The 13168-nt window shown below is 42.0% G+C and overlaps 1 protein-coding gene and 1 pseudogene across 4 annotated transcripts in view; one reads left to right on the top strand and one right to left on the bottom strand.

Moving 5' to 3' along the window:
• Window positions 1–5015: 5015 nt before the first annotated feature.
• On the bottom strand, window positions 5016–12738 carry LOC121817690 (BET1 homolog; annotated as a pseudogene).
• The window catches only part of ALPK2 (alpha kinase 2), a 140920-nt gene continuing 138715 nt past the window's right edge, over window positions 10964–13168 (top strand). For all 4 annotated transcript variants that reach the window (XR_006057722.2, XM_027960856.2, XM_027960857.3 and 1 more), the window contains exon 1: window positions 10964–11158. The gene's annotated coding sequence lies outside the window, so the exon portion shown is untranslated. The remainder of the gene's footprint in view (window positions 11159–13168) is intronic.

Genomic DNA, 13168 nt, shown 5'->3' with positions numbered 1-13168 from the left:
CAAATCAAAAATAATTTTAAAGGATAGACAAGGAAGCCATTAACTGTTTTCTTATACATTTTAAAAAGCTTTACTGAAATACAGACTACATAAAATAAAATTCTCCAAATGTTAGTGTATGACTCAACAATGTTTAATATATTGATAGTCGTGCAGCCATTTACCACCATCCGGTTTCAGAGCATTTCATCCTTTCCCTAAGTCCCATTGTGTCCATTTGCAGATTATCTTTCCACCTGCCCCAGGCCCGAGGTAACTGCTGACATCTTTTTCTCTGTATAAATTTGTCTCTTCTGGACATTTCATTATACAAACGGCACAATTCATTATATAGGCGTTTGCACCTAATTTTTAGATTTATTTATTTACTGATATTTGGCTGTACTGGGTCTTTGTTGCCGCTCGAGCTTTCTGTAATTTTGGTGAGTGGGGGCCACTCCAGTTTCAGTGTGTGGGTTTCTCACTGTGGTAGCTTCTCTCGTTGCAGAGCACAGCCTCTAGAACACGGGCGCAGTCGTTCTGACCCGGGCTTAGTTGCCCCCAGGCATGTGGCATCTGTCCAGATCAGGGATCAAACCCGTGTCCCTGGCACTGGCAGGCAGATTCTTAACCACTGGTCCACCAGGGAAGCCCCTGCATCTAGTTCTTTACTTAGCATAATGTTTTTGCCTTTCTTCCAAGTTGTATCTGGGTCCTTTTGTTTTTACTGTTGTATAGTATGGATGGATGTACTATAATTTGTTTTATCCATTCACTGGTTGACTGCTACTTGGACTGTTTCCACTTTTTGGCATACAGGTTTTTCTTTGGATATGTGTTTTCTCATTTCTTATAGGTAGATTTCTAAGAGTGGAATTGCTTGGTTGTATGGTCAGGTATGATATGGTTTAAGAAACTGCCAAACTGTTTTCCAAAGTGGCTGTGCCACCGGCAGTGTATCAGCGTTCCAGTTTTTTCAGATCCATGTGAATGTATTTGGTATTGTCTGTCTCTTTTATTACAGCCATCCTACCGGGTATGTAGTGGTATCTCATTATGGTCTTCATTTGTATTGCCTTAACGATTAATGGTGCTGAGCATCCTTTCATGTGCTTATTAGCCATTTGTGTATTTTATTTAGTTCAATGTCTAGTCAACGCTTTTGTCTATTTTTTAGTTGGATTATTTGTCTTTCTATTGTTGAGTTTTGAGAGATTTCAATAATATATACATTTCAAGTATACATATATATAGATTAATTTAAATAATATATATAATATGTTACCATATATAAATATATATATATAATGGTTTGCACTTTATCCCAGTCTGTGGTGTGTAGTGATGTCCTTTAAAACAAAGGACTTTTTAATTATAATAAAACTCAATTTCCCAATTTTTTTTATGGATTGTGATATTGGTGTCAGAAAAAACACCAATTTGATGCTTTTGAACTGTGGTGTTGGAGAAGACTCTTGAGAGTCCCTTGGACTGCAAGGAGATCCAACCAGTCTATCCTAAAGGAAATCAGTCCTGAATATTCATTGGAAGGACTGATGTTGAAGCTGAAACTCCAATACTTTGGCCATTTGATGCAAAGAACTGACTCATTGGAAAAGACCCTGATGCTGGGAAAGATCGAAGGCGGGAGAAGGGGATGACAGTGGATGAGATGGTTGGATGGCATCACCGACTCAATGGACATGAGTTTAAGTAAACTCCAGGAGTTGGTGATGGACAGGAAGGCCTGGTGTGCTGCAGTCCATGGTGTTGCAAAGAGTCAGACATGACTTAGCAACTGAGCAACAACAACCAGTCAAGAATGTCATCAGTTCAGTTCAGTTCAGTTGCTCAGATGTGTCCGACTCTTTGTGACCCCATGGACTGCAGCACGCCAGGCCTCCCTGTCCATCTTGTATGACCAACAAGAATGTCATAGAGACTTGCTATTAGTACCCAAAGTTGAGATTTTCTCAACCACAAATGCTTCTCATATTGTTACATGAGCAATCAAACGGTGGTTTTAAGAGCATTAAAATGGCTGTCTACATTGTCTATAGTTGCTTTTGAGTGAGAAGATTTTCTAGCCTCCTCATTGAGTCACAGTTCAGTTCAGTTCGGTCACTCAGTCGAGTCCGACTCCTTGTGACCCCATGAACTGCAGCACGCCAGGCCTCCCTGTCCATCACCAACCCCTGGAGTTCACTCAGACTCACGTCCATTGAATCGGTGAAGCCATCCAGCCATCTCATCCTCTGCCGTCCCCTTCTCCTCCTGCCCCCAATCCCTCCCAGCATCAGAGTCTTTTCCGATGAGTCAACTCTTCGCATGAGTCATAGTAGAAAGACATAACTCCCATTTCATTCTTTTTTTAATGGGGGGAAAAAAATCGAGTCTTTAAACCAAAACCCTACTATTGTACCTATACTCGTATCACTCTCTTAGCTGTGAAGGGTGGAAGCCCCTAAAGCACCAAGGATACTGACAACCCTAGATATCTGGGTTAAGGAAAAAGGCACAAATTGATCCCATTGTTGTTCTTCAGTAGCTCAGTCATGTCTGACTCTTTGCAACCCCATGAACTGTACCACACCAGGCTACCCTGTCCTTCACCATCTCCCGGAGTTTGCTCAAATTCATGTCCATGGAGTCGGTGATGCCATCCAACCACCTCATCCTCTGTCATCCCCTTCTCCTTCCGCCTTCAATCTTTCCCAGCATCAGGGTCTTTTCCAATGAGTCAGCTCTTCACATCAGGTGACCAAAGTATTGGAGCTTCAGCTTCAGCAACAGTCTTTCCAATGAATATTCGGGGTTGATTTCCTTTAGGATGGACTGGTTTGATCTCCTTGCAGTTCAAGGGACTCTCAAGAGTTTTCTCCAGCAGCACAGTTCGAAAGCATCAATTCTTTGGTGCTCAGCCTTCTTTACTGTTCAGTTCTCATATCTACACATGACCACTGGAAACACCATAGCTTTGACTAGATGGACCTTTGCAGGCAAAGTAACGTCTCTGCTTTTTAATATGCTGTCTAGGTTTGTCACAGCTTTGCTTCCAAGAGCACACGTCTTTTAATTTCATGGCTGCAGTCACTGTCCGCAGTGATTTTGCAGCCCAAGAAAATAAAGCCTGTCACTGTTTCCACTGTTTCCCCATCTATTTGCCATGAAGTGATCCAGTACATTAGCGTACATTACTACTATCTATTCTGCCATGGGGTAGTGGAAAGGTGCTTATAGAGACAGGGCTTCATAAGCAAAGGAAGAAACCACAAGAACAAGATTGCTTTTTAAAGATTGTGGTTAAAAAATAACATAAAAATTTTCACGTTAACCATTTTTAAGTGTGCAATGTAGTAGTGGTAAGTATATTCACACTGTTGTCAAATAACTCTTCAAAGCTTTTTCATCTTGCAAAACTGAAACCCTGTACCCTTTAAAAAAAAACCAACTCCCTTTTCCTCCTTCCTGCATAGCTTTATTAAATAAAAACTCATAGCTTCTACATTTCAAGACTTCACAAATTTACAGTGTCTATGTGTCAAAACCACCAATTGGAAGATAGAGCTTATTTGTGGCAAATTATATAAGTGTTTTTAATATGTGCAAAAGGAAAACACTCAGTGAGCAAAGTTGACCCCAGAAATTGAAAATTCAACTCATGAAAGAAGGTCCAAAGCATTTGTAAAACACCACTTAACCTCATTGGCAATCGAAATCCTGCTTCTAAGATTGGCAGAAACGTTGTCAGTGATAGCGTTCAGTGCCGAGAGAGACTGCTCTCAAAGTAAGATGGGCAGGCTTACTCGTGCTGGTCGAGACAAAACGCAGTACAGCTGATGGAGTTTTCTTTGGCAGTATATTTCAAAACCTTAAAATCTTTGTAATTTTGACCCCTTGGTGCCACGTTTTTTGTTTATTTTATTAAAAATTTTATTTTTGAAGCCCATAAATGAGCAAATTCCCAAACAGTAGCAATACAGACAATTTCACAACATTTTGACATCTACTTAGCAGTCCATTTTTGCATTTTGTTTCCTATAAACAAATACACTGGATTAAAACAACAGTGCCCTTAACCCTAAGTTCAATGCCTGAGTATTTCCAATATTTATTTTGAGCACATAATAAAGCAGAGGCAACTACTTTTCCTGAACATTTTATTTCCATTCAGAGCTTAGCAATTACTTTAGCTTCACATTATTCTGTCATAAATGGTAACCAAATGGCCTATCCAAGTGACTAAAATCATAAAACTATTATAAGCCAAGTCAATGTTTTTTCTTTATATATATATATATAAAGTTAATATAAAATGACAAATATACTGGTACACATTTGTTTTGGATCCTACTAGAAATATGCCAAATTGACAAGTTTTAGTAAAGACTGAGGTCCTTGGGTAGAGGCGGAGGGGAAGAAGAGTCATATCATCAAAAATTATTAGGAAAACTGTAGGTTAAAAAAAAAAAAAGAACCAGCCTACAGTTTAAACGAAATAAAGGAGGAAAGAAGAGTCCAACGTTGGGGCGATGACAATTCAGGAAAACACATTCCCCATCCATCACGGACTTGCTCACCACCTCAAGAGCACAGCACCGGGCTCTTTAGGCATTGCTGCAGCTGCTGCTGCTGCTGAGTCGCTTCAGTCGTGCCCGACTCTGTGCGACCCCATAGACGGCAGCCCACCCGGCTCCCCTGTCCGAGATCCTCTAGGCAGGAACACTGGAGTGGGCTGCCATTGCCTTCCCCATTAGGCATTGCTACTCTCCCCCGAAGTTCCTTTATGTGGAACAGAAACCCACATTTATGGTCACAACAGAATTTTATAACTGCTCTTTAATCTCACAGCAAAAAACAGGAAAAACTTGTTAGGGCCAGAGTGACCCTCAGAACATCTCAGTACCGCTGAAAATCGGGGCAAAAAGTGAATCATTAAGAAACAGTATCCGAAGAGCACTGTGTTATCTGGTGTGATCTATGAAACAAGATTCAGTGCTCTTTGATGGGAAGAGCCATAGTAGCTGAAACTTAGGAATGCTTTGATGCTGGGTTTTTTTTGTTTTGTTTTGTTTACTGATGTGGTACTCCAAGCTGTTAAGTTGGAACAAATTCCAAACTCACACTGACTTGCATCACCTCAGTTTAACAATCCAGTAAATGACAAAATAGACGAACAGTGAGAATAGCGTCATATAGCGCAGCAACTTCGCTTGGCTTCCTCTGGATAAAATCTTCAGTTTTCCCATAGTTTTACCTAGAAATCCAGTCATAGAGTCAAACTGTGAATCCATTTCAGCTAATAATTTATTTTGATGTTAAACTTCATGCCCTACTTCAATGGAAAGAGATTTTATCGCAGTTACTTTGTTTCTCAGACTTTCCGTGAGTCTCTCGTTCTCTTCACAGGCAGTCTTGCCACTATTAGGATAGCCATAGTTCCCATAGTTGCCAGGGGGTACTCCTTCACCCAGGCCTGCACGCCTCATCCTGCCAGAGGAGTGGGGAAAAGGCGGCAGAGGAGTGGGTAGGAAGTGGCCAGGGACCACCTGGACCACATCCTCAGGACCAGGGCCCGGTGAAACAGCAGCTGCTTCCTCCAACGTGCCATGACATCAGTTCCTCGGTGCCAGTTCTAACATCCTATCCTTAGACTAGAGTGATGCACCCAGAGATTTATTTACAATAATGTGTATCACATCATGGGTTATAAAAGCAAAAATGTATAAGCAACCTAAACATCTAGGATTGGAACACTGGCCGTATAAAGTACTATGACACAGTCATCTGCCAGAGTGGTGTGTAGGCTAAAGAATTCTTAACGACAGGCCCGTGTTAAGTGACCAAACCCGACAAACAAGAGAAAAGAAAGCACAAAAAATGCACAAAGGGAAAATAAAAGAGCAGAAGGAGATACACCAGAATGGTGGTAATCTTTGGGTTGTGGGAGATTTAAAATTTTTTAAATAAAAATATTAGAAATTTTTAGTAATGAGTGCATATTACTCTGATAATCAGAAGGAAAGCCTTAAAATGGAACGTTTATAAAATACTTAATATACATACCATACACAAATATTTTTAAAAATTTAAATTTCCATACACCAATCAAATAATTAATTTGACTTAGTATTTGTGAAATTGGGCCTAGGGCTCAATCTATAAATTTGTAAAAATTGATATTTTCTCCTATTCTGACAGTTGTAATACTTTTTTTGGTGGCTGTTTTGAAGTGAAACCTAGCATAGGAATAACTGTGGTAGAATCTTTTTTTTTTTTCCAATACTAATGCTCTTCTTTTTTGTGTGTGTGTTTTTTTAATTTTTTTTATTAGTTTTTTATTTTTTAAATTTTAATATCTTTAATTCTTATCTTAGAATCTTATCGTAGAGGTTTGGGGGTTTGTTTTTTTTTTTGGGTACTTAGACTGTCATACACAGTGAAATTGAATTTTAACCTGGTTTTGATTCTTGTGGTTTTAGGTAGCTTTTTAGGTACTTTAGGAACAAGATGTATTAAATACTTCTTTAAAATTTTTTTTAAAATTTTTATATTGGAATATAGTTGATTTACTGGAGAAGGAAATGGCAACCCACTCTAGTACTCCTGCTTGGGAAATCCCATGGACAGAGGAGCCTGGTGGACTATAGTCCAGGGGGTCACAAAGAGTCGGCCACGACTGAATGACTGTGCACATGGTTGATTTACATGCTCTGTTAGTTTCAGGGACACATACGCATGTATCTATTCTTTTTCAGATTCTTTTCCATTTAGATTATCACAGAATATTGAGTAGAGCTCCCAGTGCTATCAAGTAGGTCCTTGTTGATTGCTTTATAGATGGTAGTGTGTTCAGTTCAGTACAGTCGCTCAGTCGTGTCTGACTCTTTGTGACCCCATGAATCGCAGCACGCCAGGCCTCCCTGTCCATCCCCAACTCCCGGAGTTCACTCAGACTCACGTCCATCGAGTCAGTGATGCCGTCCAGCCATCTCATCCTCTGTTGTCCCTTCTCCTCCTGCCCGCAATCCCTCCCAGCATCCGAGTCTTTTTCAATGAGTCAACTCTTCCCATGAAGTGGCCAAAATACTGGAGTTTCAGCTTCAGCATCATTTCTCCCAAAGAAATCCCAGGGCTGATCTCCTTCAGAATGGACTGGTTGGATCTCCTTGCAGTCCAAGGGACTCTCAAGAGTCTTCTCCAACACCACAGTTCAAAAGCATCAATTCTTCGGCGCTCAGCCTTCTTCACAGTCCAACTCTCACATCCATACACGGCCACAGGAAAAACCATAGCCTTGACTAGACGGACCTTTGTTGGCAAAGTAATGTCTCTACTTTTTAAAATGCTGTTTAGGTTGGTCATAGCTCTCCTTCCAAGGAGTAAGCATCTTTTAATTTCACGGCTGCAGTCACCATCTGCAGTGATTTTGGAGCCCCCCAAAAATAAAGTCTGCCACTGTTTCCACTGTTTCCCCATCTATTTCCCATGAAGTGATGGGCCCAGATGCCATGATGTTAGTTTCCTGAATGTTGAGCTTTAAGCGAACTTTTTCACTCTCCTCTTTCACTTTCATCAAGAGCCTTTTTAGCTCCTCTTCACTTTCTGCCATAAGGGTGGTGTCATCTGCATATCTGAGGTTATTGATATTGTGTACATGTTAATCATAAACTCCTAATATAGTAACAGTTTCCCCTTGTCTTATACTTTGCTATTATTTTATGCTATTTTTATTTATTTAGTTATGTATTATTTTTGACCACATCCAATGGCATGTGGGATCCTTGTTCCCCCACCAGGGATCAAACCTGTGCTCTCTGCATTGGAAACGTGGAGTCTTAGCCACTGAACTGCCAGGGAAGTTTGGAGTAAATGCTTCTGTAGGGAGTTCTGTGGACCTCACTAGCTCTTTCGCTTCTGTGCTTGAGGGAAAGGAGTACCTGTGGAGTTGACCTACTTAAGTGACTGTGTGCGCTCAGTTGCTCAGTTGTGTCCGACTCTTTTGCAACCGCAAGACTGTAGACCACCAGGCTCCACCGTCCAAGGAATTTTCCAGACAAGAATACTGGAGAGGGTTGCCATTTCCTCCTCCAGGGGATCTTCCTGACCCAGGGATGGAACCTGCATCTCCCTCTTTGGCAGGCAAATTCTTTACCCGCAGAGCCCCCTGGGAAGCCCAAGTGACCTGAGTGACTAGCAGCCCTTTAGTATACAGGGAACTGAATGCAGGTCAAAAAGGCCTGACTTGGGTCATGCCCACTGAACAAGGAACCGCACATGCTGCAGAAGCTCTGAGAATCCCTGGACCCTGGATGGGGATGACGTGCTGCTCTCCATGGTGGGGGGACTCTCCCCACACAGCTCCCTGCAAGCTGGACTGACCTGCTCAGTTCCAGCTTGGCCCGAGGACCCTGGCAGAAAATCTGATCTGACCTGACATGTGGTTGGTACCAAAGCTCAGCCAAGAATGTGCTGTGCTGGGAAGGGCATCTGTCACTCAGACCCTTAGACGCGAGCATTCAAAGACCTCCTGTGCCAGGAGGGATAAGGTGAGCGATAAACCCCTTACGGACCAATCCGAGCCCAAGTTATGGGAGCAGAGAGCAGCTAAAGGACCCTCTGGATTTGCTTGAAATGTTCAGACGCGTTGGAAACTGACTAGATCCCCTTCCCCAGTGAGCCCAGAGAGGCCGGTGTGTCGCACGGCACCCATTCATTCCACATGCCAAGAAACTAAAACAGCCTCAAAAGCCTTTCAGAGAAACAATTAAATGGCATCTGATTAAAAATACACTTCCAACTCTGCTCCTTAGATGAAAAATCTCTCACGTGAAGAGAGTTTTCTTCCTTCTTCTGCAGCTTTAGATAAAGAGCTTACTTAACCGTTTTCTCTATTCCATACTACTTTACTTGATATGATGCCAAACATTCTTAGGTCTTTATTTTTAATCACAAACACGTATTTCAGATGCTATGCGAGAGACACAAACATGCCTTCCTTTTTTTCTCTTCAACATCCTTCTTCTATTCTTTCTCCTTCTGATAATCATAAAAAATTCAGAAGAGTGACCCAGCCTGCATTTAACACCAATGTCAGAAATTCGATGGCTGCAGGCTAATGGGATGGCTAATCCATTATATGTGCGTGTGTGTGTGTGTGTGTGTGTATCCAGGCAAGAATACTACAGTGGGTAGCCATTCCCTTCTCCAGCAGATCTTCCCAACCCAAGGATCAAACCCAAGTCACCTGAGCTGCAGGGAGATTCTTTCCCATCTGAGCCACTAGGGAAGCCCCGTATATATATATATATATATATATATATATATTTAAATTCTCTGCTCCTTAAATTTATTTTGCTAGGAGGTGGATAATAGGAGTTGAGGGAGCTTGTCTTTCAAATTGTTTGTGAAGACCAAAATTAAATTTCATAATGAATGTCAACTTTTCCATTTAAGAATTCCCAGGCAACTCTTCTTTCAAGATCACGTCACATTTATCTGCTCTGTTGGGTTTATCCTGTCTTGCTGTGTGTGATACTTTTACTTTTTTATCATCACAACCTTTTTCTCTCTTCACTGTCACCTTAACATTATCTCCTCTTATCTCGAAATGACCTTCTGCTGTGAAGAGGATCAGGCTTTAAATAAAACCAGTGGATATCCACATTCACAAATACGTGGTGATTTCTACATTCTGTTGCATTTCATGGAAACGTGTTCCTCAAGAGACAGTCATTATTTTGAAGTCTCTGAGTTTTCAGTATCTTTCTTCTCAAATGAAGGTACAAGTGAAATAAACAGAATACATCAACAGTACCCTTGATACCTAATAATTTAGATGATGATTTTTCATCTTGTGGGAAGTTACATTCCATCCAAGTATAGCGATTCACACACTGCACTGTGTTAAAACAATTTGCTTTTGAGGATTATACTGCTCAGTAGGGAGTGAATATTTGCAGTTGTGTCCCTTTCAAAGTCACCCACTTGAAGCTGCTAATTTTAGCCATGAGTCTCGTAAAAGGTTTCCGTCTAAGCTGTCAGTTTCCAGGTACGGTGCATTAAAATACTTTTGCAAAGAGGCAAAGTGGTTACACAGCGATACTTCTGGATTTTTCTATGTTCTTTCTTGGAACTGGACAAAACTCAAGAAGAGAAATGCCCACGTTATAAAACCCACTTTGACAGCAAGAACAATTCTTGACAATTTGGAAAAAAAAAAACAAACCAAACAAACCAGGGCTCATGGCAGTTCTTCTCTGGATGTCTTCTGGTCTTCCTCTCTTTTCTTCTTACTCTGGCAATCAAAGTAGACAGAGAGAGAATGCGCACGTGTGTGCATGTGTGAGTGTGTGTTTGTGTGAGTGTGTGTGTTTGTGTGTATGAGAGAAAAGGGTGTTTAGGGGCGAGGAGGGGACCACCGGGGGACAGGGTGGAGCCTGCCTTCCTGTGGCTTCTGCTTTTCTCAGAGAACTTCAGAGAGTGATGGTGATGCCAATTCTAAATAAATAACATATGACTCTTATTTTTCGCCTGCCCTCCCCCCTGCCCCTCCCCCGCTCTTTGGGTTTCCTATGTGTGTTTCAAGTGCCTGATAGCCTTGGTGGGAGAACTGCCAATGTGCCTGTGGCCTTAAACACCTTATCAGGCAGCGAGATCCTGCTTTTCTGAGACGAGCACCTGAACCTGAGGTCTGGCATGGGCTCTGCCAAACGCGGCTGTCTCCGAGCCATCAGGGACAGCTCGTCTGCGTTTCATCAGCTTGCCCAGGGCTGCGTTTCACCAGGCCCCTCTGCCAGGGCCTCCCCGGCAGCGTCAACAAGGGTCACACCTTCTGCAGAAACAGCCCTCAAGTTTCATCACTGTGATGCTAAAAAATATTCTCCAGCTTCAGCAATGACCTAGTTCATTCAGGGGCAGGGGAAAAAAAAAAAAAAACATGCTCTTCTTCCAGAACGTCCCTGGGCACGGAATTTTCCCTCTTAGGAAGACAGGAGCTTTCCTGGAAGCAGACCCAACTGTGCTTTGAAAAACTTGGGAAAAGACCCCGAACCCTGTCACTCCTCCGTGTCCCCCGTCCCGGGAACAGGGACGCCCGCTCAATGCCTGGCACACAGTCTGGGGACCCACAGCCGAGCTGGCCCTGCTGACACGCCTCCTGGACAGCAAGTATTGAAAAGTGAGTATCTCGGCTCTGGGTTTTAACCTCAGGAATGGCTGTGCTTTACATATGCCGTTGTTTACAGTTTCTGCAAAAGGGAACTAAGCCCCCTGTTTCCTTAGGAACTTGAACAGGATGGAATGAGTAGGGTCTACAGAGCATGCTTGGGTACATTGCAGGGTTTTCAAGTGGCCAAATGCTCCTTTTTTTTTTTTTTCCATTTCGGTCCATTCTGACACTTTTGCAAGTCTATCATTATCATTATTTTTTAATGACCATTTTGGCTTGACAGCCATTTTAAAAGATTCTTTCACCTCATGGCTATCTCAATAGTTAGAAAAAAAATAAACATGAAGGATTAATGAAAAGAATGATTTGTGTGAAGGTTTTGCAAAGAAAAATATCGTGAAAATCTGAGGTAACGACCCAGGGGATGCAGCCCCCTGTTGGTACTTCTGCCTGACCTATTTGAATGTTTCAGTCAAAAGTCATTCCTTTTATGGGAATAACTCTGAGAAGGGACCCAGCGGTCCCTTGTCTGATGACAGGAATGAAAGAAGCTGCTCAGCTATCAGGCATTTCAAAATGGCCGGTGCAAACATTCACTGAGTCTTTGAAACAGGTTTTCTTTCCTTTTTAAAAACGGGGGTAAGAATATTTGAGATCTACTGTCTTAATACATGTTTAAGTGCACAAAACAGTATTGTTTAAAAAAAAAAATAAACCAAACAAAACCAAAATGGAAGAAAAAGAAGACAGCATTGTTAACTGTTGGCATGACACTGTACTTGAGTTGCTAACTAGGATGTTTTTGAAAATCGAAGGCAAAAAGTCAGCCCCAGAAAGATCGATGAAACAGCAGCACAGTCACATTCTGATGAACACATCCGAACTCAAAGCACTGATTGAGGGTGTCAGTTACAGACATCTGGCAGGCATTTAAAAATAGATAAGAGAGGCATTTAGAGCTGCTGCTGCTGTGATTATTTCCCTTCCACAGCCTTCTCCTCAGGTAAAGGTAGCCCTCATTTTCGAATGGCTAGTTAACCAGGAGTGGTCAGAAACGCTTTATACCAGCAATATCAGTCAAGGGTAGATCAAACCAGTTCCTTTGCTGTTGGGCTTCTGAACCGAAAGCCCGGATGTTGTGAGCCGCCTTCTGAATGGACGGAGGGACAAATCTGTAGCAAAAGGCACTGATGCTCGAGAAGAGTGATCAGATCTTGAAATCCAGGTTTAAAACAAATTTAAATGGATTTCATCTCCCAAACTCCATTGTCCTTTGAAGTTCTTTGCAAAACATGAAGTCACAATTGGGGAAGATTTTTAGGTAGGGTGGAATTCCTAATTCTCATCACTTTGAAAAGACACCTCCTCCCAATTTAATTTACTTTCCACCACCCCCCACACACTTACGTGCAGCTATCAGCCTGTGGGAGGAGGATGCCGTCGAGTGTCCTAATCTGAGGGGAGGTGCAGGACGCAGAGTGGAGCTGAGGGATAGAGTCCAGGCTCAGAGGCAGGGTTTGGAACCAGATCCTGACTTTAGCACAGTTTCCAGCCAGTCTGAACTTCAGTGTTCTCACCTGTAAATGGCAATAACAACATCCACCTTAACAGGATTGACTGGGGGAAATCACACGAGCAAATATACCTAAAGTGTCTGTCAAATCGTAATTTCTCCACAAAGGCTAGTTCCCCCCCTTGGTTAATTAAAAAGCTTTTCTCTCTCTTTGCTTTTTTCATACTGTTAAAAAAAACCCCCCAAAACTCTGGGACATGGTGAAGGACAGGGAAGCCTGGCATGCTGCAGTCCATGGGGTCGCAAAGAGTCGGACACGACTGAGCAACTGAACAACAACTCTCTCTTTGCTAAAATTTCAGAATGCTTTCCTATCATAAACTATCACAGTAATAGAAACGACACATGTTTGACACCAGGGCAATGATAAAACAACATAGACATTTATATATTTTGAAGAAAATTCTGTACTTGAAAACATTCAAGAACAAAAGAAAAAAGTTTAT

Source organism: Ovis aries, chromosome 23, assembly GCF_016772045.2.
Source record: "Ovis aries strain OAR_USU_Benz2616 breed Rambouillet chromosome 23, ARS-UI_Ramb_v3.0, whole genome shotgun sequence".
NCBI classification, from domain to species: Eukaryota; Metazoa; Chordata; class Mammalia; order Artiodactyla; family Bovidae; genus Ovis; species Ovis aries.
Note: the sequence above shows the minus strand (reverse complement) of the source record. Positions and strands in the feature narration are given on the sequence as shown.